Genomic DNA, 25610 nt, shown 5'->3' with positions numbered 1-25610 from the left:
TTGGGTGGATTTTTCAATTTTTTTGGGGTGGTCACGAAATAAAGTCCTTTTCGCTCTAGGACGATTAGTTTAGGAGATATGGGCAAAAGAAGTTTTTCATATAAAAATTTCAATTTTTTTAGGTTTTGGGTGGATTTTTCAATTTTTTGAGGGTGGTCACGAATTAAAGTCCTTTTCGCTCTAGGACGCATATTTAAGGAGATATGGGCAAAAGAAGTTTTTCATATAAAAATTTAAATTTTTCTAGGTTTTGGGTGGAGTATGGGTGGAGATATGGACAAAAGAAGTTTTTCATATAAAAATTTCAATTTTTCTAGGTTTTGGGTGGATTTTTCAATTTTTTGAGGGTGGTCACGAATTAAAGTCCTTTTCGCTCTAGGACGCATATTTAAGGAGATATAGCCAAAAGAAGTTTTTCATATAAAAATTTCAATTTTTTTAGGTTTTGGGTGGATTTTTCAATTTTTTGAGGGTGGTCACGAATTAAAGTCCTTTTCGCCCTAGGACGCATATTTAGGGAGATATGGGCAAAAGAAGTTTTTCATATAAAAGTTTCAATTTTTTTAGGTTTTGGGTGGATTTTTCAATTTTTTTGGGATGGTCACGAAATAAAGTCCTTTTCGCTCTAGGACGCATAGTTTAGGAGATATGGGCAAAAGAAGTTTTTCATATAAAAATTTCAATTTTTTTAAGGTTTTGGGTGGATTTTTCAATTTTTTGAGGGTGGTCACGAATTAAAGTCCTTTTCGCTCTAGGACGCATATTTAAGGAGATATGGGCAAAAGAAGTTTTTCATATAAAAATTTAAATTTTTTTAGGTTTTGAGTGGACTTTTCAATTTTTTGGGGGTGGTCACAAATTAAAGTCCTTTTCGATCTACGACGCATATTTAAGGAGATATGGCCAAAAGAAGTTTTTCATATAAAAATTTCAATTTTTTTAGGTTTTGGGTGGATATTTCAATTTTTTGAGGGTGGTCACGAATTAAAGTCCTTTTCGCTCTAGGACGCTTAGTTTAGGAGATATGGGCAAAAGAAGTTTTTCATATAAAAATTTCAATTTTTTTAGGTTTTGGGTGGATTTTTCAATTTTTTGAGGGTGGTCACGAATTAAAGTCCTTTTCGCTCTAGGACGCTTAGTTTAGGAGATATGGGCAAAAGAAGTTTTTCATATAAAAATTTAAATTTTTTTAGGTTTTGGGTGGATTTTTCAATTTTTTGAGGGTGATCACGAATTAAAGTCCTTTTCGCTCTAGGACGCTTAGTTTAGGAGATATGGCCAAAAGAAGTTTTTCATATAAAAATTTCAATTTTTCTAGGCTTTGGGTGGATTTTTCAATTTTTTGAGGGTGGTCACGAATTAAAGTACTTTTCGCTCTAGGACGCATATTTAAGGAGATATAGCCAAAAAAAGTTTTTCATATAAAAATTTCAATTTTTTTAGGTTTTAGGTGGATTTTTCAATTTTTCTGAGGGTGGTCACGAATTAAAGTCCTTTTCGCTCTAGGACGCATATTTAAGGAGATATGGGCAAAAGAATTTTTTCATATAAAAATTTCAATTTTTTAGGTTTTGGGTGGATTTTTCAATTTTTTTGGGGTGGTCACGAAATAACTTCCTTTTCGCTCTAGGACGCATAGTTTAGGAGATATGGGCAAAAGAAGTTTTTCATATAAAAATTTCCATTTTTCTAGGCTTTGGGTGGATTTTTCAATTTTTTTGGGGTGGTCACGAAATAAAGTCCTTTTCGCTCTAGGACGCATAGTTTAGGAGATATGGGCAAAAGAAGTTTTTCATATAAAAATTTCAATTTTTTTAGGTTTTGGGTGGATTTTTCAATTTGTTGAGGGTGGTCACGAATTAAAGGCAAAAGAAGTTTTTCATATAAAAATTTCAATTTTTTAGGTTTTGGGTGGATTTTTCAATTTTTTTGGGGTGGTCACGAAATAAAGTCCTTTTCGCTCTAGGACGCTTAGTTTAGGAGATATGGGCAAAAGAAGTTTTTCATATAAAAATTTCAATTTTTTTAGGTTTTGGGTGGATTTTTCAATTTTTTGAGGGTGGTCACGAATTAAAGTCCTTTTCGCTCTAGGACGCTTAGTTTAGGAGATATGGGCAAAATAAGTTTTTCATATAAAAATTTCAATTTTTCTAGGCTTTGGGTGGATTTTTCAATTTTTTGAGGGTGGTCACGAATTAAAGTCCTTTTCGCTCTAGGACGCATATTTAAGGAGATATAGCCAAAAGAAGTTTTTCATATAAAAATTTCATTTTTTTAGGTTTTGGGTGGATTTGTCAATTTTTTGAGGGTGGTCACGAATTAAAGTCCTTTTCGCTCTAGGACGCATATTTAAGGAGATATGGGCAAAAGAATTTTTTCATATAAAAATTTCAATTTTTTTAGGTTTTGGGTGGATTTTTCAATTTTTTGAGGGTGGTCACGAATTAAAGTCATTTTCGCTCTAGGACGATTAGTTTAGGAGATATGGGCAAAAGAAGTTTTTCATATAAAAATTTCAATTTTTTTAAGGTTTTGGGTGGATTTTTCAATTTTTTGAGGGTGGTCACGAATTAAAGTCCTTTTCGCTCTAGGACGCATATTTAAGGAGATATGGGCAAAAGAAGTTTTTCATATAAAAATTTAAATTTTTCTTGGTTTTGGGTGGAGTATGGGTGGAGATATGGACAAAAGAAGTTTTTCATATAAAAATTTCAATTTTTCTAGGTTTTGGGTGGATTTTTCAATTTTTTGAGGGTGGTCACGAATTAAAGTCCTTTTCGCTCTAGGACGCATATTTAAGGAGATATAGCCAAAAGAAGTTTTTCATATAAAAATTTCAATTTTTTTAGGTTTTGGGTGGATTTTTCAATTTTTTGAGGGTGGTCACGAATTAAAGTCCTTTTCGCCCTAGGACGCATAGTTAGGGAGATATGGGCAAAAGAAGTTTTTCATATAAAAGTTTCAATTTTTTAGGTTTTGGGTGGATTTTTCAATTTTTTTGGGATGGTCACGAAATAAAGTCCTTTTCGCTCTAGGACGCATAGTTTAGGAGATATGGGCAAAAGAAGTTTTTCATATAAAAATTTCAATTTTTTTAAGGTTTTGGGTGGATTTTTCAATTTTTTGAGGGTGGTCACGAATTAAAGTCCTTTTCGCTCTAGGACGCATATTTAAGGAGATATGGGCAAAAGAAGTTTTTCATATAAAAATTTAAATTTTTTTAGGTTTTGAGTGGACTTTTCAATTTTTTGGGGGTGGTCACGAAATAAAGTCCTTTTCGCTCTAGGACGCATAGTTTAGGAGATATGGGCAAAAGAAGTTTTTCATATAAAAATTTCAATTTTTCTAGGCTTTGGGTGGATTTTTAAATTTTTTTGGGGTGGTCACGATATAAAGTCCTTTTCGCTCTAGGACGCATAGTATAGGAGATATGGGCAAAAGAAGTTTTTCATATAAAAATTTCAATTTTTCTAGGCTTTGGGTGGATTTTTCAATTTTTTGAGGGTGGTCACGAATTAAAGTCCTTTTCGCTCTAGGACGCATATTTAAGGAGATATGGGCAAAAGAAGTTTTTCATATAAAAATTTCAATTTTTTTAGGTTTTGGGTGGATTTTTCAATTTTTTTGGGGTGGTCACGAAATAAAGTCCTTTTCGCTCTAGGACGATTAGTTTAGGAGATATGGGCAAAAGAAGTTTTTCATATAAAAATTTCAATTTTTTTAGGTTTTGGGTGGATTTTTCAATTTTTTGAGGGTGGTCACGAATTAAAGTCCTTTTCGCTCTAGGACGCATATTTAAGGAGATATGGGCAAAAGAAGTTTTTCATATAAAAATTTAAATTTTTCTAGGTTTTGGGTGGAGTATGGGTGGAGATATGGACAAAAGAAGTTTTTCATATAAAAATTTCAATTTTTCTAGGTTTTGGGTGGATTTTTCAATTTTTTGAGGGTGGTCACGAATTAAAGTCCTTTTCGCTCTAGGACGCATATTTAAGGAGATATAGCCAAAAGAAGTTTTTCATATAAAAATTTCAATTTTTTTAGGTTTTGGGTGGATTTTTCAATTTTTTGAGGGTGGTCACGAATTAAAGTCCTTTTCGCCCTAGGACGCATATTTAGGGAGATATGGGCAAAAGAAGTTTTTCATATAAAAGTTTCAATTTTTTTAGGTTTTGGGTGGATTTTTCAATTTTTTTGGGATGGTCACGAAATAAAGTCCTTTTCGCTCTAGGACGCATAGTTTAGGAGATATGGGCAAAAGAAGTTTTTCATATAAAAATTTCAATTTTTTTAAGGTTTTGGGTGGATTTTTCAATTTTTTGAGGGTGGTCACGAATTAAAGTCCTTTTCGCTCTAGGACGCATATTTAAGGAGATATGGGCAAAAGAAGTTTTTCATATAAAAATTTAAATTTTTTTAGGTTTTGAGTGGACTTTTCAATTTTTTGGGGGTGGTCACAAATTAAAGTCCTTTTCGCTCTACGACGCATATTTAAGGAGATATGGCCAAAAGAAGTTTTTCATATAAAAATTTCAATTTTTTTAGGTTTTGGGTGGATATTTCAATTTTTTGAGGGTGGTCACGAATTAAAGTCCTTTTCGCTCTAGGACGCTTAGTTTAGGAGATATGGGCAAAAGAAGTTTTTCATATAAAAATTTCAATTTTTTTAGGTTTTGGGTGGATTTTTCAATTTTTTGAGGGTGGTCACGAATTAAAGTCCTTTTCGCTCTAGGACGCTTAGTTTAGGAGATATGGGCAAAAGAAGTTTTTCATATAAAAATTTAAATTTTTTTAGGTTTTGGGTGGATTTTTCAATTTTTTGAGGGTGATCACGAATTAAAGTCCTTTTCGCTCTAGGACGCTTAGTGTAGGAGATATGGCCAAAAGAAGTTTTTCATATAAAAATTTCAATTTTTCTAGGCTTTGGGTGGATTTTTCAATTTTTTGAGGGTGGTCACGAATTAAAGTACTTTTCGCTCTAGGACGCATATTTAAGGAGATATAGCCAAAAAAAGTTTTTCATATAAAAATTTCAATTTTTTTAGGTTTTAGGTGGATTTTTCAATTTTTCTGAGGGTGGTCACGAATTAAAGTCCTTTTCGCTCTAGGACGCATATTTAAGGAGATATGGGCAAAAGAATTTTTTCATATAAAAATTTCAATTTTTTAGGTTTTGGGTGGATTTTTCAATTTTTTTGGGGTGGTCACGAAATAACTTCCTTTTCGCTCTAGGACGCATAGTTTAGGAGATATGGGCAAAAGAAGTTTTTCATATAAAAATTTCAATTTTTTTAGGTTTTGGGTGGATTTTTCAATTTGTTGAGGGTGGTCACGAATTAAAGGCAAAAGAAGTTTTTCATATAAAAATTTCAATTTTTTAGGTTTTGGGTGGATTTTTCAATTTTTTTGGGGTGGTCACGAAATAAAGTCCTTTTCGCTCTAGGACGCTTAGTTTAGGAGATATGGGCAAAAGAAGTTTTTCATATAAAAATTTCAATTTTTTTAGGTTTTGGGTGGATTTTTCAATTTGTTGAGGGTGGTCACGAATTAAAGTCCTTTTCGCTCTAGGACGCATATTTAAGGAGATAAGGGCAAAAGAAGTTTTTCATATAAAAATTTAAATTTTTTTAGGTTTTGGGTGGATTTTTTAATTTTTTGAGAGTGGTCACGAATTAAAGTCCTTTTCGCTCTAGGACGCATATTTAAGGAGATATGGACAAAAGAAGTTTTTCATATAAAAATTTAAATTTTTCTAGGTTTTGGGTGGATTTTTCAATTTTTTGAGGGTGGTCACGAATTAAAGTCCTTTTCGCTCTAGGACGCATATTTAAGGAGATATAGCCAAAAGAAGTTTTTCATATAAAAATTTCAATTTTTTTAGGTTTTGGGTGGATTTTTCAATTTTTTGAGGGTGGTCACGAATTAAAGTCCTTTTCGCTCTAGGACGCTTAGTTTAGGAGATATGGGCAAAAGAAGTTTTTCATATAAAAATTTCAATTTTTCTAGGCTTTGGGTGGATTTTTCAATTTTTTGAGGGTGGTCACGAATTAAAGTCCTTTTCGCTCTAGGACGCATATTTAAGGAGATATGGGCAAAAGAAGTTTTTCATATAAAAATTTAAATTTTTCTTGGTTTTGGGTGGAGTATGGGTGGAGATATGGACAAAAGAAGTTTTTCATATAAAAATTTCAATTTTTCTAGGTTTTGGGTGGATTTTTCAATTTTTTGAGGGTGGTCACGAATTAAAGTCCTTTTCGCTCTAGGACGCATATTTAAGGAGATATAGCCAAAAGAAGTTTTTCATATAAAAATTTCAATTTTTTTAGGTTTTGGGTGGATTTTTCAATTTTTTGAGGGTGGTCACGAATTAAAGTCCTTTTCGCTCTAGGACGCTTAGTTTAGGAGATATGGGCAAAAGAAGTTTTTCATATAAAAATTTCAATTTTTCTAGGTTTTGGGTGGATTTTTCAATTTTTTGAGGGTGGTCACGAATTAAAGTCCTTTTCGCTCTAGGACGCATATTTAAGGAGATATAGCCAAAAGAAGTTTTTCATATAAAAATTTCAATTTTTTTAGGTTTTGGGTGGATTTTTCAATTTTTTGAGGGTGGTCACGAATTAAAGTCCTTTTCGCCCTAGGACGCATATTTAGGGAGATATGGGCAAAAGAAGTTTTTCATATAAAAGTTTCAATTTTTTAGGTTTTGGGTGGATTTTTCAATTTTTTTGGGATGGTCACGAAATAAATTCCTTTTCGCTCTAGGACGATTAGTTTAGGAGATATGGCCAAAAGAAGTTTTTCATATAAAAATTTCAATTTTTCTAGGCTTTGGGTGGATTTTTCAATTTTTTGAGGGTGGTCACGAATTAAAGTACTTTTCGCTCTAGGACGCATATTTAAGGAGATATTGCCAAAAAAAGTTTTTCATATAAAAATTTCAATTTTTTTAGGTTTTGGGTGGATTTTTCAATTTTTTTGGGGTGGTCACGAAATAAAGTCCTTTTCGCTCTAGGACGATTAGTTTAGGAGATATGGCCAAAAGAAGTTTTTCATATAAAAATTTCAATTTTTCTAGGCTTTGGGTGGATTTTTCAATTTTTTGAGGGTGGTCACGAATTAAAGTACTTTTCGCTCTAGGACGCATATTTAAGGAGATATTGCCAAAAAAAGTTTTTCATATAAAAATTTCAATTTTTTTAGGTTTTGGGTGGATTTTTCAATTTTTTGAGGGTGGTCACGAATTAAAGTCCTTTTCGCCCTAGGACGCATATTTAGGGAGATATGGGAAAAAGAAGTTTTTCATATAAAAATTTCAATTTTTCTAGGCTTTGGGTGGATTTTTAAATTTTTTTGGGGTGGTCACGATATAAAGTCCTTTTCGCTCTAGGACGCATAGTATAGGAGATATGGGCAAAAGAAGTTTTTCATATAAAAATTTCAATTTTTCTAGGCTTTGGGTGGATTTTTCAATTTTTTGAGGGTGGTCACGAATTAAAGTCCTTTTCGCTCTAGGACGCATATTTAAGGAGATATGGGCAAAAGAAGTTTTTCATATAAAAATTTCAATTTTTTTAGGTTTTGGGTGGATTTTTCAATTTTTTTGGGGTGGTCACGAAATAAAGTCCTTTTCGCTCTAGGACGATTAGTTTAGGAGATATGGCCAAAAGAAGTTTTTCATATAAAAATTTCAATTTTTCTAGGCTTTGGGTGGATTTTTCAATTTTTTGAGGGTGGTCACGAATTAAAGTACTTTTCGCTCTAGGACGCATATTTAAGGAGATATTGCCAAAAAAAGTTTTTCATATAAAAATTTCAATTTTTTTAGGTTTTAGGTGGATTTTTCAATTTTTCTGAGGGTGGTCACGAATTAAAGTCCTTTTCGCTCTAGGACGCATATTTAAGGAGATATGGGCAAAAGAATTTTTTCATATAAAAATTTCAATTTTTTTAGGTTTTGGGTGGATTTTTCAATTTTTTGAGGGTGGTCACGAATTAAAGTCCTTTTCGCTCTAGGACGCATATTTAAGGAGATATAGCCAAAAGAAGTTTTTCATATAAAAATTTCAATTTTTTTAGGTTTTGGGTGGATTTTTCAATTTTTTGAGGGTGGTCACGAATTAAAGTCCTTTTCGCCCTAGGACGCATATTTAGGGAGATATGGGCAAAAGAAGTTTTTCATATAAAAGTTTCAATTTTTTTAGGTTTTGGGTGGATTTTTCAATTTTTTTGGGATGGTCACGAAATAAAGTCCTTTTCGCTCTAGGACGCATAGTTTAGGAGATATGGGCAAAAGAAGTTTTTCATATAAAAATTTCAATTTTTTTAAGGTTTTGGGTGGATTTTTCAATTTTTTGAGGGTGGTCACGAATTAAAGTCCTTTTCGCTCTAGGACGCATATTTAAGGAGATATGGGCAAAAGAAGTTTTTCATATAAAAATTTAAATTTTTTTAGGTTTTGAGTGGACTTTTCAATTTTTTGGGGGTGGTCACAAATTAAAGTCCTTTTCGATCTACGACGCATATTTAAGGAGATATGGCCAAAAGAAGTTTTTCATATAAAAATTTCAATTTTTTTAGGTTTTGGGTGGATATTTCAATTTTTTGAGGGTGGTCACGAATTAAAGTCCTTTTCGCTCTAGGACGCTTAGTTTAGGAGATATGGGCAAAAGAAGTTTTTCATATAAAAATTTCAATTTTTTTAGGTTTTGGGTGGATTTTTCAATTTTTTGAGGGTGGTCACGAATTAAAGTCCTTTTCGCTCTAGGACGCTTAGTTTAGGAGATATGGGCAAAAGAAGTTTTTCATATAAAAATTTAAATTTTTTTAGGTTTTGGGTGGATTTTTCAATTTTTTGAGGGTGATCACGAATTAAAGTCCTTTTCGCTCTAGGACGCTTAGTTTAGGAGATATGGCCAAAAGAAGTTTTTCATATAAAAATTTCAATTTTTCTAGGCTTTGGGTGGATTTTTCAATTTTTTGAGGGTGGTCACGAATTAAAGTACTTTTCGCTCTAGGACGCATATTTAAGGAGATATAGCCAAAAAAAGTTTTTCATATAAAAATTTCAATTTTTTTAGGTTTTAGGTGGATTTTTCAATTTTTCTGAGGGTGGTCACGAATTAAAGTCCTTTTCGCTCTAGGACGCATATTTAAGGAGATATGGGCAAAAGAATTTTTTCATATAAAAATTTCAATTTTTTAGGTTTTGGGTGGATTTTTCAATTTTTTTGGGGTGGTCACGAAATAACTTCCTTTTCGCTCTAGGACGCATAGTTTAGGAGATATGGGCAAAAGAAGTTTTTCATATAAAAATTTCCATTTTTCTAGGCTTTGGGTGGATTTTTCAATTTTTTTGGGGTGGTCACGAAATAAAGTCCTTTTCGCTCTAGGACGCATAGTTTAGGAGATATGGGCAAAAGAAGTTTTTCATATAAAAATTTCAATTTTTTTAGGTTTTGGGTGGATTTTTCAATTTGTTGAGGGTGGTCACGAATTAAAGGCAAAAGAAGTTTTTCATATAAAAATTTCAATTTTTTAGGTTTTGGGTGGATTTTTCAATTTTTTTGGGGTGGTCACGAAATAAAGTCCTTTTCGCTCTAGGACGCTTAGTTTAGGAGATATGGGCAAAAGAAGTTTTTCATATAAAAATTTCAATTTTTTTAGGTTTTGGGTGGATTTTTCAATTTTTTGAGGGTGGTCACGAATTAAAGTCCTTTTCGCTCTAGGACGCTTAGTTTAGGAGATATGGGCAAAATAAGTTTTTCATATAAAAATTTCAATTTTTCTAGGCTTTGGGTGGATTTTTCAATTTTTTGAGGGTGGTCACGAATTAAAGTCCTTTTCGCTCTAGGACGCATATTTAAGGAGATATAGCCAAAAGAAGTTTTTCATATAAAAATTTCATTTTTTTAGGTTTTGGGTGGATTTGTCAATTTTTTGAGGGTGGTCACGAATTAAAGTCCTTTTCGCTCTAGGACGCATATTTAAGGAGATATGGGCAAAAGAATTTTTTCATATAAAAATTTCAATTTTTTTAGGTTTTGGGTGGATTTTTCAATTTTTTGAGGGTGGTCACGAATTAAAGTCATTTTCGCTCTAGGACGATTAGTTTAGGAGATATGGGCAAAAGAAGTTTTTCATATAAAAATTTCAATTTTTTTAAGGTTTTGGGTGGATTTTTCAATTTTTTGAGGGTGGTCACGAATTAAAGTCCTTTTCGCTCTAGGACGCATATTTAAGGAGATATGGGCAAAAGAAGTTTTTCATATAAAAATTTAAATTTTTCTTGGTTTTGGGTGGAGTATGGGTGGAGATATGGACAAAAGAAGTTTTTCATATAAAAATTTCAATTTTTCTAGGTTTTGGGTGGATTTTTCAATTTTTTGAGGGTGGTCACGAATTAAAGTCCTTTTCGCTCTAGGACGCATATTTAAGGAGATATAGCCAAAAGAAGTTTTTCATATAAAAATTTCAATTTTTTTAGGTTTTGGGTGGATTTTTCAATTTTTTGAGGGTGGTCACGAATTAAAGTCCTTTTCGCCCTAGGACGCATAGTTAGGGAGATATGGGCAAAAGAAGTTTTTCATATAAAAGTTTCAATTTTTTAGGTTTTGGGTGGATTTTTCAATTTTTTTGGGATGGTCACGAAATAAAGTCCTTTTCGCTCTAGGACGCATAGTTTAGGAGATATGGGCAAAAGAAGTTTTTCATATAAAAATTTCAATTTTTTTAAGGTTTTGGGTGGATTTTTCAATTTTTTGAGGGTGGTCACGAATTAAAGTCCTTTTCGCTCTAGGACGCATATTTAAGGAGATATGGGCAAAAGAAGTTTTTCATATAAAAATTTAAATTTTTTTAGGTTTTGAGTGGACTTTTCAATTTTTTGGGGGTGGTCACGAAATAAAGTCCTTTTCGCTCTAGGACGCATAGTTTAGGAGATATGGGCAAAAGAAGTTTTTCATATAAAAATTTCAATTTTTCTAGGCTTTGGGTGGATTTTTAAATTTTTTTGGGGTGGTCACGATATAAAGTCCTTTTCGCTCTAGGACGCATAGTATAGGAGATATGGGCAAAAGAAGTTTTTCATATAAAAATTTCAATTTTTCTAGGCTTTGGGTGGATTTTTCAATTTTTTGAGGGTGGTCACGAATTAAAGTCCTTTTCGCTCTAGGACGCATATTTAAGGAGATATGGGCAAAAGAAGTTTTTCATATAAAAATTTAAATTTTTCTAGGTTTTGGGTGGAGTATGGGTGGAGATATGGACAAAAGAAGTTTTTCATATAAAAATTTCAATTTTTCTAGGTTTTGGGTGGATTTTTCAATTTTTTGAGGGTGGTCACGAATTAAAGTCCTTTTCGCTCTAGGACGCATATTTAAGGAGATATAGCCAAAAGAAGTTTTTCATATAAAAATTTCAATTTTTTTAGGTTTTGGGTGGATTTTTCAATTTTTTGAGGGTGGTCACGAATTAAAGTCCTTTTCGCCCTAGGACGCATATTTAGGGAGATATGGGCAAAAGAAGTTTTTCATATAAAAGTTTCAATTTTTTTAGGTTTTGGGTGGATTTTTCAATTTTTTTGGGATGGTCACGAAATAAAGTCCTTTTCGCTCTAGGACGCATAGTTTAGGAGATATGGGCAAAAGAAGTTTTTCATATAAAAATTTCAATTTTTTTAAGGTTTTGGGTGGATTTTTCAATTTTTTGAGGGTGGTCACGAATTAAAGTCCTTTTCGCTCTAGGACGCATATTTAAGGAGATATGGGCAAAAGAAGTTTTTCATATAAAAATTTAAATTTTTTTAGGTTTTGAGTGGACTTTTCAATTTTTTGGGGGTGGTCACAAATTAAAGTCCTTTTCGCTCTACGACGCATATTTAAGGAGATATGGCCAAAAGAAGTTTTTCATATAAAAATTTCAATTTTTTTAGGTTTTGGGTGGATATTTCAATTTTTTGAGGGTGGTCACGAATTAAAGTCCTTTTCGCTCTAGGACGCTTAGTTTAGGAGATATGGGCAAAAGAAGTTTTTCATATAAAAATTTCAATTTTTTTAGGTTTTGGGTGGATTTTTCAATTTTTTGAGGGTGGTCACGAATTAAAGTCCTTTTCGCTCTAGGACGCTTAGTTTAGGAGATATGGGCAAAAGAAGTTTTTCATATAAAAATTTAAATTTTTTTAGGTTTTGGGTGGATTTTTCAATTTTTTGAGGGTGATCACGAATTAAAGTCCTTTTCGCTCTAGGACGCTTAGTGTAGGAGATATGGCCAAAAGAAGTTTTTCATATAAAAATTTCAATTTTTCTAGGCTTTGGGTGGATTTTTCAATTTTTTGAGGGTGGTCACGAATTAAAGTACTTTTCGCTCTAGGACGCATATTTAAGGAGATATAGCCAAAAAAAGTTTTTCATATAAAAATTTCAATTTTTTTAGGTTTTAGGTGGATTTTTCAATTTTTCTGAGGGTGGTCACGAATTAAAGTCCTTTTCGCTCTAGGACGCATATTTAAGGAGATATGGGCAAAAGAATTTTTTCATATAAAAATTTCAATTTTTTAGGTTTTGGGTGGATTTTTCAATTTTTTTGGGGTGGTCACGAAATAACTTCCTTTTCGCTCTAGGACGCATAGTTTAGGAGATATGGGCAAAAGAAGTTTTTCATATAAAAATTTCAATTTTTTTAGGTTTTGGGTGGATTTTTCAATTTGTTGAGGGTGGTCACGAATTAAAGTCCTTTTCGCTCTAGGACGCATATTTAAGGAGATAAGGGCAAAAGAAGTTTTTCATATAAAAATTTAAATTTTTTTAGGTTTTGGGTGGATTTTTTAATTTTTTGAGAGTGGTCACGAATTAAAGTCCTTTTCGCTCTAGGACGCATATTTAAGGAGATATGGACAAAAGAAGTTTTTCATATAAAAATTTAAATTTTTCTAGGTTTTGGGTGGATTTTTCAATTTTTTGAGGGTGGTCACGAATTAAAGTCCTTTTCGCTCTAGGACGCATATTTAAGGAGATATAGCCAAAAGAAGTTTTTCATATAAAAATTTCAATTTTTTTAGGTTTTGGGTGGATTTTTCAATTTTTTGAGGGTGGTCACGAATTAAAGTCCTTTTCGCTCTAGGACGCTTAGTTTAGGAGATATGGGCAAAAGAAGTTTTTCATATAAAAATTTCAATTTTTCTAGGCTTTGGGTGGATTTTTCAATTTTTTGAGGGTGGTCACGAATTAAAGTCCTTTTCGCTCTAGGACGCATATTTAAGGAGATATGGGCAAAAGAAGTTTTTCATATAAAAATTTAAATTTTTCTAGGTTTTGGGTGGATTTTTCAATTTTTTGAGGGTGGTCACGAATTAAAGTCTTTTTCGCTCTAGGACGCATATTTAAGGAGATATAGCCAAAAGAAGTTTTTCATATAAAAATTTCAATTTTTTTAGGTTTTGGGTGGATTTTTCAATTTTTTGAGGGTGGTCACGAATTAAAGTCCTTTTCGCTCTAGGACGCATATTTAAGGAGATATGGGCAAAAGAATTTTTTCAAATAAAAATTTCAATTTTTTTAGGTTTTGGGTGGATTTTTCAATTTTTTGGGGGTGGTCACGAATTAAAGTCCTTTTCGCCCTAGGACGCATATTTAGGGAGATATGGGCAAAATAAGTTTTTCATATAAAAGTTTCAATTTTTTTAGGTTTTGGGTGGATTTTTCAATTTTTTTGGGGTGGTCACGAATTAAAGTCCTTTTCGCTCTAGGACGTATAGTTTAGGAGATATGGGCAAAAGAAGTTTTTCATATAAAAATTTCAATTTTTTTAAGGTTTTGGGTGGATTTTTCAATTTTTTGAGGGTGGTCACGAATTAAAGTCCTTTTCGCTCTAGGACGCATATTTAAGGAGATATGGGCAAAAGAAGTTTTTCATATAAAAATTTAAATTTTTTTAGGTTTTGAGTGGACTTTTCAATTTTTTGGGGGTGGTCACGAATTAAAGTCCTTTTCGCTCTAGGACGCATATTTAAGGAGATATGGCCAAAAGAAGTTTTTCATATAAAAATTTCAATTTTTTTAGGTTTTGGGTGGATATTTCAATTTTTTGAGGGTGGTCACGAATTATCATCCTTTTCGCTCTAGGACGCATATTTAAGGAGATATAGCCAAAAGAAGCTTTTCATATAAAAATTTCAATTTTTCTAGGTTTTGGGTGGATTTTTCAATTTTTTGAGGGTGGTCACGAATTAAAGTCCTTTTCGCTCTAGGACGCTTAGTTTAGGAGATATGGGCAAAAGAGGTTTTTCATATAAAAATTTAAATTTTTTTAGGTTTAGGGTGGATTTTTCAATTTTTTGAGGGTGGTCACGAATTAAAGTCCTTTTCGCTCTAGGACGCTTAGTTTAGGAGATATGGGCAAAATAAGTGTTTCATATAAAAATTTCAATTTTTCTAGGCTTTGGGTGGATTTTTCAATTTTTTGAGGGTGGTCAAGAATTAAAGTACTTTTCGCTCTAGGACGCATATTTAAGGAGATATAGCCAAAAGAAGTTTTTCATATAAAAATTTCAATTTTTTTAGGTTTTAGGTGAATTTTTCAATTTTTTGAGGGTGGTCACGAATTAAAGTCCTTTTCGCTCTAGGACGCATATTTAAGGAGATATGGGCAAAAGAATTTTTTCATATAAAAATTTCAATTTTTTTAGGTTTTCAATTTTTTGGGGGTGGTCACGAATTAAAGTCCTTTTCGCTCTAGGACGCATATTTAGGGAGATATGGGCAAAAGAAGTTTTTCATATAAAAATTTCAATTTTTTAGGTTTTGGGTGGATTTTTCAATTTTTTTTGGGGTGGTCACGAAATAAAGTCCTTTTCGCTCTAGGACGCATAGTTTAGGAGATATGGGCAAAAGAAGTTTTTCATATAAAAATTTCCATTTTTCTAGGCTTTGGGTGGATTTGTCAATTTTTTGGGGTGGTCACGAAATAAAGTCCTTTTCGCTCTAGGACGCATATTTAAGGAGATATGGGCAAAAGAAGTTTTTCATATAAAAATTTCAATTTTTTTAGGTTTTGTGTGGATTTTTCAATTTTTTTGGGGTGGTCACGAAATAAAGTCCTTTTCGCTCTAGGACGCTTAGTTTAGGAGATATGGGCAAAAGAAGTTTTTCATATAAAAATTTCAATTTTTCTAGGCTTTGGGTGGATTTTTCAATTTTTTGAGGGTGGTCACGAATTAAAGTCCTTTTCGCTCTAGGACGCTTAGTTTAGGAGATATGGGCAAACGAAGTTTTTCATATAAAAATTTCAATTTTTTTAGGTTTTGGGTGGATTTTTCAATTTTATGAGGGTGGTCACGAATTAAAGTCCTTTTCGCTCTAGGACGCATATTTAAGGAGATATAGCCAAAAGAAGTTTTTCATATAAAAATTTCAATTTTTTTAGGTTTTGGGTGGATTTGTCAATTTTTTGAGGGTGGTCACGAATTAAAGTCCTTTTCGCTCTAGGACGCATATTTAAGGAGATATGGGCAAAAGAATTTTTTCATATAAAAATTTCAATTTTTTTAGGTTTTGGGTGTATTTTTCAATTTTTTGGGGGTGGTCACGAATTAAAGTCCTTTTCGCTCTAGGACGCATATTTAGGGAGATATGGGCAAGCGAAGTTTTTCATATAAAAATTTAAATTTTTTTAGGTTTTGGGTGGATTTTTCAATTTTTTGAGGGTGGTCACGAATTAAAGTCCTTTTCGCTCTAGGACGCATATTTAAGGAGATATGGGCAAAAGAAGTTTTTCATATAAAAATTTCAATTTTTTTAGGTTTTGGGTGGATTTTTCAATTTTTTTGGGGTGGTCACGAAATAAAGTCCTTTTCGCTCTAGGACGCTTAGTTTAGGAGATATGGGCAAAAGAAGTTTTTCATATAAAAATTTCAATATTTTTAGGTTTTGGGTGGATTTTTCAATTTTTTGAGGGTGGTCACGAATTAAAGTCCTTTTCGCTCTAGGACGCATATTTAAGGAGATATGGGCAAAAGAAGTTTTTCATATAAAAGTTTAAATTTTTTTAGGTTTTGGGTGGATTTTTCAATTTTTTTGGGGTGGTCACGAAATAAAGTCCTTTTCGCTCTAGGACGCTTAGTTTAGGAGATATGGGCAAAAGAAGTTTTTCATATAAAAATTTCAATTTTTTTAGGTTTTGGGTGGATTTTTCAATTTTTTGAGGGTGGTCACGAATTAAAGTCCTTTTCGCTCTAGGACGCATATTTAAGGAGATATGGGCAAAAGAAGTTTTTCATATAAAAATTTCAATTTTTTTAGGTTTTGGGTGGATTTTTTAATTTTTTGAGAGTGGTCCTTTTCGCTCTAGGACGCATATTTAAGGAGATATGGACAAAAGAAGTTTTTCATATAAAAATTTAAATTTTTCTAGGTTTTGGGTGGATTTTTCAATTTTTTGAGGGTGGTCACGAATTAAAGTCCTTTTCGCTCTAGGACGCATATTTAAGGAGATATAGCCAAAAGAAGTTTTTCATATAAAAATTTCAATTTTTTTAGGTTTTGGGTGGATTTTTCAATTTTTTGAGGGTGGTCACGAATTAAAGTCCTTTTCGCTCTAGGACGCATATTTAAGGAGATATGGGCAAAAGAATTTTTTCAAATAAAAATTTAAATTTTTTTAGGTTTTGGGTGGATTTTTCAATTTTTTGGGGGTGGTCACGAATTAAAGTCCTTTTCGCTCTAGGACGCATATTTAGGGAGATATGGGCAAAAGAAGTTTTTCATATAAAAGACGCATAGTTTAGGAGATATGGGCAAAAGAAGTTTTTCATATAAAAATTTCAATTTTTCTAGGCTTTGGGTGGATTTTTCAATTTTTTGAGGGTGGTCACGAATTAAAGTCCTTTTCGCTCTAGGACGCATATTTAAGGAGATATAGCCAAAAGAAGTTTTTCATATAAAAATTTCAGTTTTTTTAGGTTTTGGGTGGATTTTTCAATTTTTTGAGGGTGGTCACGAATTAAAGTCCTTTTCGCTCTAGGACGCATATTTAAGGAGATATGGGCAAAAGAATTTTTTCATATAAAAATTTCAATTTTTTTAGGTTTTGGTGGATTTTTTAATTTTTTGGGGGTGGTCACGAATTAAAGTCCTTTTCGCTCTAGGACGCATATTTAGGGAGATATGGGCAAAAGAAGTTTTTCATATAAAAATTTCAATTTTTTAGGTTTTGGGTGGATTTTTCAATTTTTTTGGGGTGGTCACGAAATAAAGTCCTTTTCGCTCTAGGACGCATAGTTTAGGAGATATGGGCAAAAGAAGTTTTTCATATAAAAATTTCAATTTTTCTAGGCTTTGGGTGGATTTTTCAATTTTTTGAGGGTGGTCACGAATTAAAATCCTTTTCGCTCTAGGACGCTTAGTTTAGGAGATATGGGCAAACGAAGTTTTTCATATAAAAATTTCAATTTTTTTAGGTTTTGGGTGGATTTTTCAATTTTTTGAGGGTGGTCACGAATTAAAGTCCTTTTCGCTCTAGGACGCATATTTAAGGAGATATGGGCAAAAGAAGTTTTTCATATAAAAATTTCAATTTTTTTAGGTTTTGGGTGGATTTTTCAATTTTTTGAGGGTGGTCACGAATTAAAGTCCTTTTCGCTCTAGGACGCATATTTAAGGAGATATGGGCAAAAGAAGTTTTTCATATAAAAATTTAAATTTTTTTAGGTTTTGGGTGGATTTTTTATTTTTTTGAGAGTGGTCACGAATTAAAGTCCTTTTCGCTCTAGGACGCATATTTAAGGAGATATGGACAAAAGAAGTTTTTCATATAAAAATTTAAATTTTTCTAGGTTTTGGGTGGATTTTTCAATTTTTTGAGGGTGGTCACGAATTAAAGTCCTTTTCGCTCTAGGACGCATATTTAAGGAGATATAGCCAAAAGAAGTTTTTCATATAAAAATTTCAATTTTTTTAGGTTTTGGGTGGATTTTTCAATTTTTTGAGGGTGGTCACGAATTAAAGTCCTTTTCGCTCTAGGACGCATATTTAGGGAGATATGGGCAAAAGAAGTTTTTCATATAAAAGTTTCAATTTTTTTAGGTTTTGGGTGGATTTTTCAATTTTTTTGGGGTGGTCACGAAATAAAGTCCTTTTCGCTCTAGGACGCATAGTTTAGGAGATATGGGCAAAAGAAGTTTTTCATATAAAAATTTCAATTTTTCTAGGCTTTGGGTGGATTTTTCAATTTTTTGAGGGTGGTCACGAATTAAAGTCCTTTTCGCTCTAGGACGCATATTTAAGGAGATATAGCCAAAAGAAGTTTTCCATATAAAAATTTCAGTTTTTTTGGGTTTTGGGTGGATTTTTCAATTTTTTGAGGGTGGTCACGAATTAAATTCTTTTTCGCTCTAGGACGCATATTTAAGGAGATATAGCCACAAGAAGTTTTTCATATAAAAATTTCAATTTTTTTAGGTTTTGGGTGGATTTTTCAATTTTTTGAGGGTGGTCACGAATTAAAGTCCTTTTCGCTCTAGGACGCATATTTAAGGAGATATGGGCAAAAGAATTTTTTCATATAAAAATTTCAATTTTTTAGGTTTTGGGTGGATTTTTCAATTTTTTGGGGGTGGTCACGAATTAAAGTCCTTTTCGCTCTAGGACGCATATTTAGGGAGATATGGGCAAAAGAAGTTTTTCATATAAAAATTTCAATTTTTTTAGGTTTTGGGTGGATTTTTCAATTGTTTTGGGGTGGTCACGAAATAAAGTCCTTTTCGCTCTAGGACGCATAGTTTAGGAGATATGGGCAAAAGAAGTTTTTCATATAAAAATTTCAATTTTTCTAGGTTTTGGGTGGATTTTTCAATTTTTTGAGGGTGGTCACGAATTAAAGTCCTTTTCGCTCTAGGACGCATATTTAAGGAGATATAGCCAAAAGAAGTTTTTCAAAAAAAAATTTAAATTTTTTTAGGTTTTGGTGGATTTTTCAATTTTTTGAGGGTGGTTACGAATTAAAGTCCTTTTCGCTCTAGGACGCATATTTAAGGAGATATGGGCAAAAGAAGTTTTTCATATAAAAATTTCAATTTTTTTAGGTTTTGGGTGGACTTTTCAATTTTTTGGGGGTGGTCACGATAAAGTCCTTTTCGCTCTAGGACGCATATTTAAGGAGATATGGTCAAAAGAAGTTTTTCATATAAAAATTTCAATTTTTTAGGCTTTGGGTGGATTTTTCAATTTTTTGAGGGTGGTCACGAATTATCATCCTTTTCGCTCTAGGACGCATATTTAAGGAGATATAGCCAAAAGAAGCTTTTCATATAAAAATTTCAATTTTTTAGGTTTTGGGTGGATTTTTCAATTTTTTGAGGGTGGTCACGAATTAAAGTCCTTTTCGCTCTAGGACGCTTAGTTTAGGAGATATGGGCAAAAGAAGTTTTTCATATAAAAATTTCAATTTTTTTAGGTTTTGGGTGGATTTTTCAATTTTTTGAAGGTGGTCACGAATTTAAGTCCTTTTCGCTCTAGGACGCATATTTAAGGAGATATGGGCAAAAGAAGTTTTTCATATAAAAATTTCAATTTTTTAGGTTTTGGGTGGATTTTTCAATTTTTTGAGGGTGGTCACGAATTAAAGTCCTTTTCGCTCTAGGACGCTTAGTTTAGGAGATATGGGCAAAAGAAGTTTTTCATATAAAAATTTCAATTTTTTTAGGTTTTGGGTGGATTTTTCAATTTTTTGAAGGTGGTCACGAATTTAAGTCCTTTTCGCTCTAGGACGCATATTTAAGGAGATATGGGCAAAAGAAGTTTTTCATATAAAAATTTCAATTTCTTTAGGTTTTGGGTGGATTTTTCAATTTTTTGGGGGTGGTCACGAATTAAAGTCCTTTTCGCTCCAGGACGCATATTTAAGGAGATATGGGCAAAAGAAGTTTTTCATATAAAAATTTAAATTTTTTTAGGTTTTGGGTGGATTTTTCAATTTTTTTGGGGTGGTCACGAAATAAAGTCCTTTTCGCTCTAGGACGCTTAGTTTAGGAGATATGGGCAAAAGAAGTTTTTCATATAAAAATTTCAATTTTTTTAGGTTTTGGGTGGATTTTTCAATTTTTTGAGGGTGGTCACGAATTAAAGTCCTTTTCGCTCTAGGACGCATATTTAAGGAGATATGGGCAAAAGAAGTTTTTCATATAAAAATTTAAATTTTTTTAGGTTTTGGTGGATTTTTTAATTTTTTGAGAGTGGTCACGAATTAAAGTCCTTTTCGCTCTAGGACGCATATTTAAGGAGATATGGGCAAAAGAAGTTTTTCATATAAAAATTTAAATTTTTCTAGGTTTTGGGTGGATTTTTCAATTTTTTGAGGGTGGTCACGAATTAAAGTCCTTTTCGCTCTAGGACGCATATTTAAGGAGATATAGCCAAAAGAAGTTTTTCATATAAAAATTTCAATTTTTTTAGGTTTTGGGTGGATTTTTCAATTTTTTGAGGGTGGTCACGAATTAAAGTCCTTTTCGCTCTAGGACGCATATTTAAGGAGATATGGGCAAAAGAATTTTTTCATATAAAAATTTCAATTTTTTTAGGTTTTGGGTGGATTTTTCAATTTTTTTAGGGTGGTCACGAATTAAAGTCCTTTTCGCTCTAGGACGCATATTTAGGGAGATATGGGCAAAAGAAGTTTTTCATATAAAAATTTCAATTTTTCTAGGCTTTGGGTGGATTTTTCAATTTTTTGAGGGTGGTCACGAATTAAAGTCCTTTTCGCTCTAGGACGCATATTTAAGGAGATATAGCCAAAAGAAGTTTTTCATATAAAAATTTCAATTTTTTTAGGTTTTGGGTGGATTTTTCAATTTTTTGAGGGTGGTCACGAATTAAAGTCCTTTTCGCTCTAGGACGCATATTTAAGGAGATATGGGCAAAAGAAGTTTTTCATATAAAAATTTCAATTTTTTTAGGTTTTGGGTGGATTTTTCAATTTTTTGGGGTTGGTCACGAATTAAAGTCCTTTTCGCTCTAGGACGCATATTTAAGGAGATATGGGCAAAAGAAGTTTTTCATATAAAAATTTCAATTTTTTTAGGTTTTGGGTGGATTTTTCAATTTTTTTGGGGTGGTCACGAAATAAAGTCCTTTTCGCTCTAGGACGCATAGTTTAGGAGATATGGGCAAAAGAAGTTTTTCATATAAAAATTTCAATTTTTTTAAGGTTTTGGGTGGATTTTTCAATTTTTTTGGGGTGGTCACGAATTAAAGTCCTTTTCGCTCTAGGACGCATATTTAAGGAGATATGGGCAAAAGAAGTTTTTCATATAAAAATTTAAATTTTTTTAGGTTTTGAGTGGACTTTTCAATTTTTTGGGGGTGGTAACGAATTAAAGTCCTTTTCGCTCTAGGACGCATATTTAAGGAGATATGGCCAAAAGAAGTTTTTCATATAAAAATTTCAATTTTTTTAGGTTTTGGGTGGATTTTTCAATTTTTTGAGGGTGGTCACGAATTATCATCCTTTTCGCTCTAGGACGCATATTTAAGGAGATATAGCCAAAAGAAGCTTTTCATATAAAAATTTCAATTTTTTTAGGTTTTTGGGTGGATTTTTCAATTTTTTGAGGGTGGTCACGAATTAAAGTCCTTTTCGCTCTAGGACGCATATTTAAGGAGATATGGGCAAAATAAGTTTTTCATATAAAAATTTCAATTTTTTTAGGTTTTGGGTGGATTTTTCGATTTTTTTGGGGTGGTCACGAATTAAAGTCCTTTTCGCTCTAGGACGCTTAGTTTAGGAGATATGGGCAAAAGAAGTTTTTCATATAAAAATTTCATTTTTTTTAGGTTTTGGGTGGATTTTTCAATTTTTTGAAGGTGGTCACGAATTTAAGTCCTTTTCGCTCTAGGACGCATATTTAAGGAGATATTGGCAAAATAAGTTTTTCATACAAAAATTTAAATTTTTTTATGTTTTGGGTGGATTTTTGAATTTTTTGAGGGTGGTCACGAATTAAAGTCCTTTTCGCTCTAGGACGCATATTTAAGGAGATATGGGCAAAAGAAGTTTTTCATATAAAAATTTAAATTTTTTAGGTTTTGGGTTGGATTTTTTAATTTTTTGGGGGTGGTCACGAATTAAAGTCCTTTTCGCTCTAGGACGCATATTTAAGGAGATATGGGCAAAAGAAGTTTTTCATATAAAGGTTTCAATTTTTTTAGGTTTTGGGTGGATTTTTCAATTTTTTTGGGGTGGTCACGAAATAAAGTCCTTTTCGCTCTAGGACGCTTAGTTTAGGAGATATGGGCAAAAGAAGTTTTTCATATAAAAATTTAAATTTTTTTATGTTTTGGGTGGATTTTTCAATTTTTTGAGGGTGGTCACGAATTAAAGTCCTTTTCGCTCTAGGACGCATATTTAAGGAGATATGGGCAAAAGAAGTTTTTCATATAAAAATTTAAATTTTTTTAGGTTTTGGATGGATTTTTTAATTTTTTGAGAGTGGTCACGAATTAAAGTCCTTTTCGCTCTAGGACGCATATTTAAGGAGATATAGCCAAAAGAAGTTTTTCATATAAAAATTTCAATTTTTTTAGGTTTTGGGTGGATTTTTCAATTTTTTGAGGGTGGTCACGAATTAAAGTCCTTTTCGCTCTAGGACGCATATTTAAGGAGATATGGGCAAAAGAATTTTTTCATATAAAAATTTCAATTTTTTTAGGTTTTGGGTGGATTTTTCAATTTTTTTAGGGTGGTCACGAATTAAAGTCCTTTTCGCTCTAGGACGCATATTTAGGGAGATATGGGCAAAAGAAGTTTTTCATATAAAAATTTCAATTTTTCTAGGCTTTGGGTGGATTTTTCAATTTTTTGAGGGTGGTCACGAATTAAAGTCCTTTTCGCTCTAGGACGCATATTTAAGGAGATATAGCCAAAAGAAGTTTTTCATATAAAAATTTCAATTTTTTTAGGTTTTGGGTGGATTTTTCAATTTTTTGAGGGTGGTCACGAATTAAAGTCCTTTTCGCTCTAGGACGCATATTTAAGGAGATATGGGCAAAAGAAGTTTTTCATATAAAAATTTCAATTTTTTTAGGTTTTGGGTGGATTTTTCAATTTTTTGGGGTTGGTCACGAATTAAAGTCCTTTTCGCTCTAGGACGCATATTTAAGGAGATATGGGCAAAAGAAGTTTTTCATATAAAAATTTCAATTTTTTTAGGTTTTGGGTGGATTTTTCAATTTTTTGGGGTGGTCACGAAATAAAGTCCTTTTCGCTCTAGGACGCATAGTTTAGGAGATATGGGCAAAAGAAGTTTTTCATATAAAAATTTCAATTTTTTTAAGGTTTTGGGTGGATTTTTCAATTTTTTTGGGGTGGTCACGAATTAAAGTCCTTTTCGCTCTAGGACGCATATTTAAGGAGATATGGGCAAAAGAAGTTTTTCATATAAAAATTTAAATTTTTTTAGGTTTTGAGTGGACTTTTCAATTTTTTGGGGGTGGTAACGAATTAAAGTCCTTTTCGCTCTAGGACGCATATTTAAGGAGATATGGCCAAAAGAAGTTTTTCATATAAAAATTTCAATTTTTTTAGGTTTTGGGTGGATTTTTCAATTTTTTGAGGGTGGTCACGAATTAAAGTCCTTTTCGCTCTAGGACGCATATTTAAGGAGATATAGCCAAAAGAAGCTTTTCATATAAAAATTTCAATTTTTTTAGGTTTTTGGGTGGATTTTTCAATTTTTTGAGGGTGGTCACGAATTAAAGTCCTTTTCGCTCTAGGACGCATATTTAAGGAGATATGGGCAAAATAAGTTTTTCATATAAAAATTTCAATTTTTTTAGGTTTTGGGTGGATTTTTCGATTTTTTTGGGGTGGTCACGAATTAAAGTCCTTTTCGCTCTAGGACGCTTAGTTTAGGAGATATGGGCAAAAGAAGTTTTTCATATAAAAATTTCATTTTTTTTAGGTTTTGGGTGGATTTTTCAATTTTTTGAAGGTGGTCACGAATTTAAGTCCTTTTCGCTCTAGGACGCATATTTAAGGAGATATTGGCAAAATAAGTTTTTCATACAAAAATTTAAATTTTTTTATGTTTTGGGTGGATTTTTGAATTTTTTGAGGGTGGTCACGAATTAAAGTCCTTTTCGCTCTAGGACGCATATTTAAGGAGATATGGGCAAAAGAAGTTTTTCATATAAAAATTTAAATTTTTTAGGTTTTGGGTTGGATTTTTTAATTTTTTGGGGGTGGTCACGAATTAAAGTCCTTTTCGCTCTAGGACGCATATTTAAGGAGATATGGGCAAAAGAAGTTTTTCATATAAAAGTTTCAATTTTTTTAGGTTTTGGGTGGATTTTTCAATTTTTTTGGGGTGGTCACGAAATAAAGTCCTTTTCGCTCTAGGACGCTTAGTTTAGGAGATATGGGCAAAAGAAGTTTTTCATATAAAAATTTAAATTTTTTATGTTTTGGGTGGATTTTTCAATTTTTTGAGGGTGGTCACGAATTAAAGTCCTTTTCGCTCTAGGACGCATATTTAAGGAGATATGGGCAAAAGAAGTTTTTCATATAAAAATTTAAATTTTTTTAGGTTTTGGATGGATTTTTTAATTTTTTGAGAGTGGTCACGAATTAAAGTCCTTTTCGCTCTAGGACGCATATTTAAGGAGATATGGACAAAAGAAGTTTTTCATATAAAAATTTAAATTTTTCTAGGATTTGGGTGGATTTTTCAATTTTCTGAGGGTGGTCACGAATTAAAGTCCTTTTCGCTCTAGGACGCATATTTAAGGAGATATAGCCAAAAGAAGTTTTTCATATAAAAATTTCAATTTTTTTAGGTTTTGGGTGGATTTTTCAATTTTTTGAGGGTGGTCACGAATTAAAGTCCTTTTCGCTCTAGGACGCATATTTAAGGAGATATGGGCAAAAGAATTTTTTCATATAAAAATTTCAATTTTTTTAGATTTTGGGTGGATTTTTCAATTTTTTGGGGGTGGTCACGAATTAAAGTCCTTTTCGCTCTAGGACGCATATTTAGGGAGATATGGGCAAAAGAAGTTTTTCATATAAAAATTTAAATTTTTTTGGGTTTTGGGTGGATTTTTCAATTTTTTGAGGGTGGTCACGAATTATCATCCTTTTCGCTCTAGGACGCATATTTAAGGAGATATAGCCAAAAGAAGTTTTTCATATAAAAATTTCAATTTTTTTAGGTTTTGGGTGGATTTTTGAATTTTTTGAGGGTGGTCACGAATTAAAGTCCTTTTCGCTCTAGGACGCATATTTAAGGAGATATGTGCAAAAGAAGTTTTTCATATAAAAATTTAAATTTTTTTAGGTTTTGGGTGGATTTTTCAATTTTTTGGGGGTGGTCACGAATTAAAGTCCTTTTCGCTCTAGGACGCTTAGTTTAGGAGATATGGGCAAAAGAAGTTTTTCATATAAAAATTTAACTTTTTTTTAGATTTTGGGTGGATTTTTCAATTTTTTGAAGGTGGTCACGAATTTAAGTCCTTTTCGCTCTAGGACGCATATTTAAGGAGATATGGGCAAAAGAAGTTTTTCATACAAAAATTTAATTTTTTTTTAGGTTTTGGGTGGATTTTTCAATTTTTTTAGGGTGGTCACGA

Source organism: Haematobia irritans, chromosome 3 (assembly GCF_050003625.1).
Source record: "Haematobia irritans isolate KBUSLIRL chromosome 3, ASM5000362v1, whole genome shotgun sequence".
NCBI lineage: Eukaryota > Metazoa > Arthropoda > Insecta > Diptera > Muscidae > Haematobia > Haematobia irritans.
Note: the sequence above shows the minus strand (reverse complement) of the source record.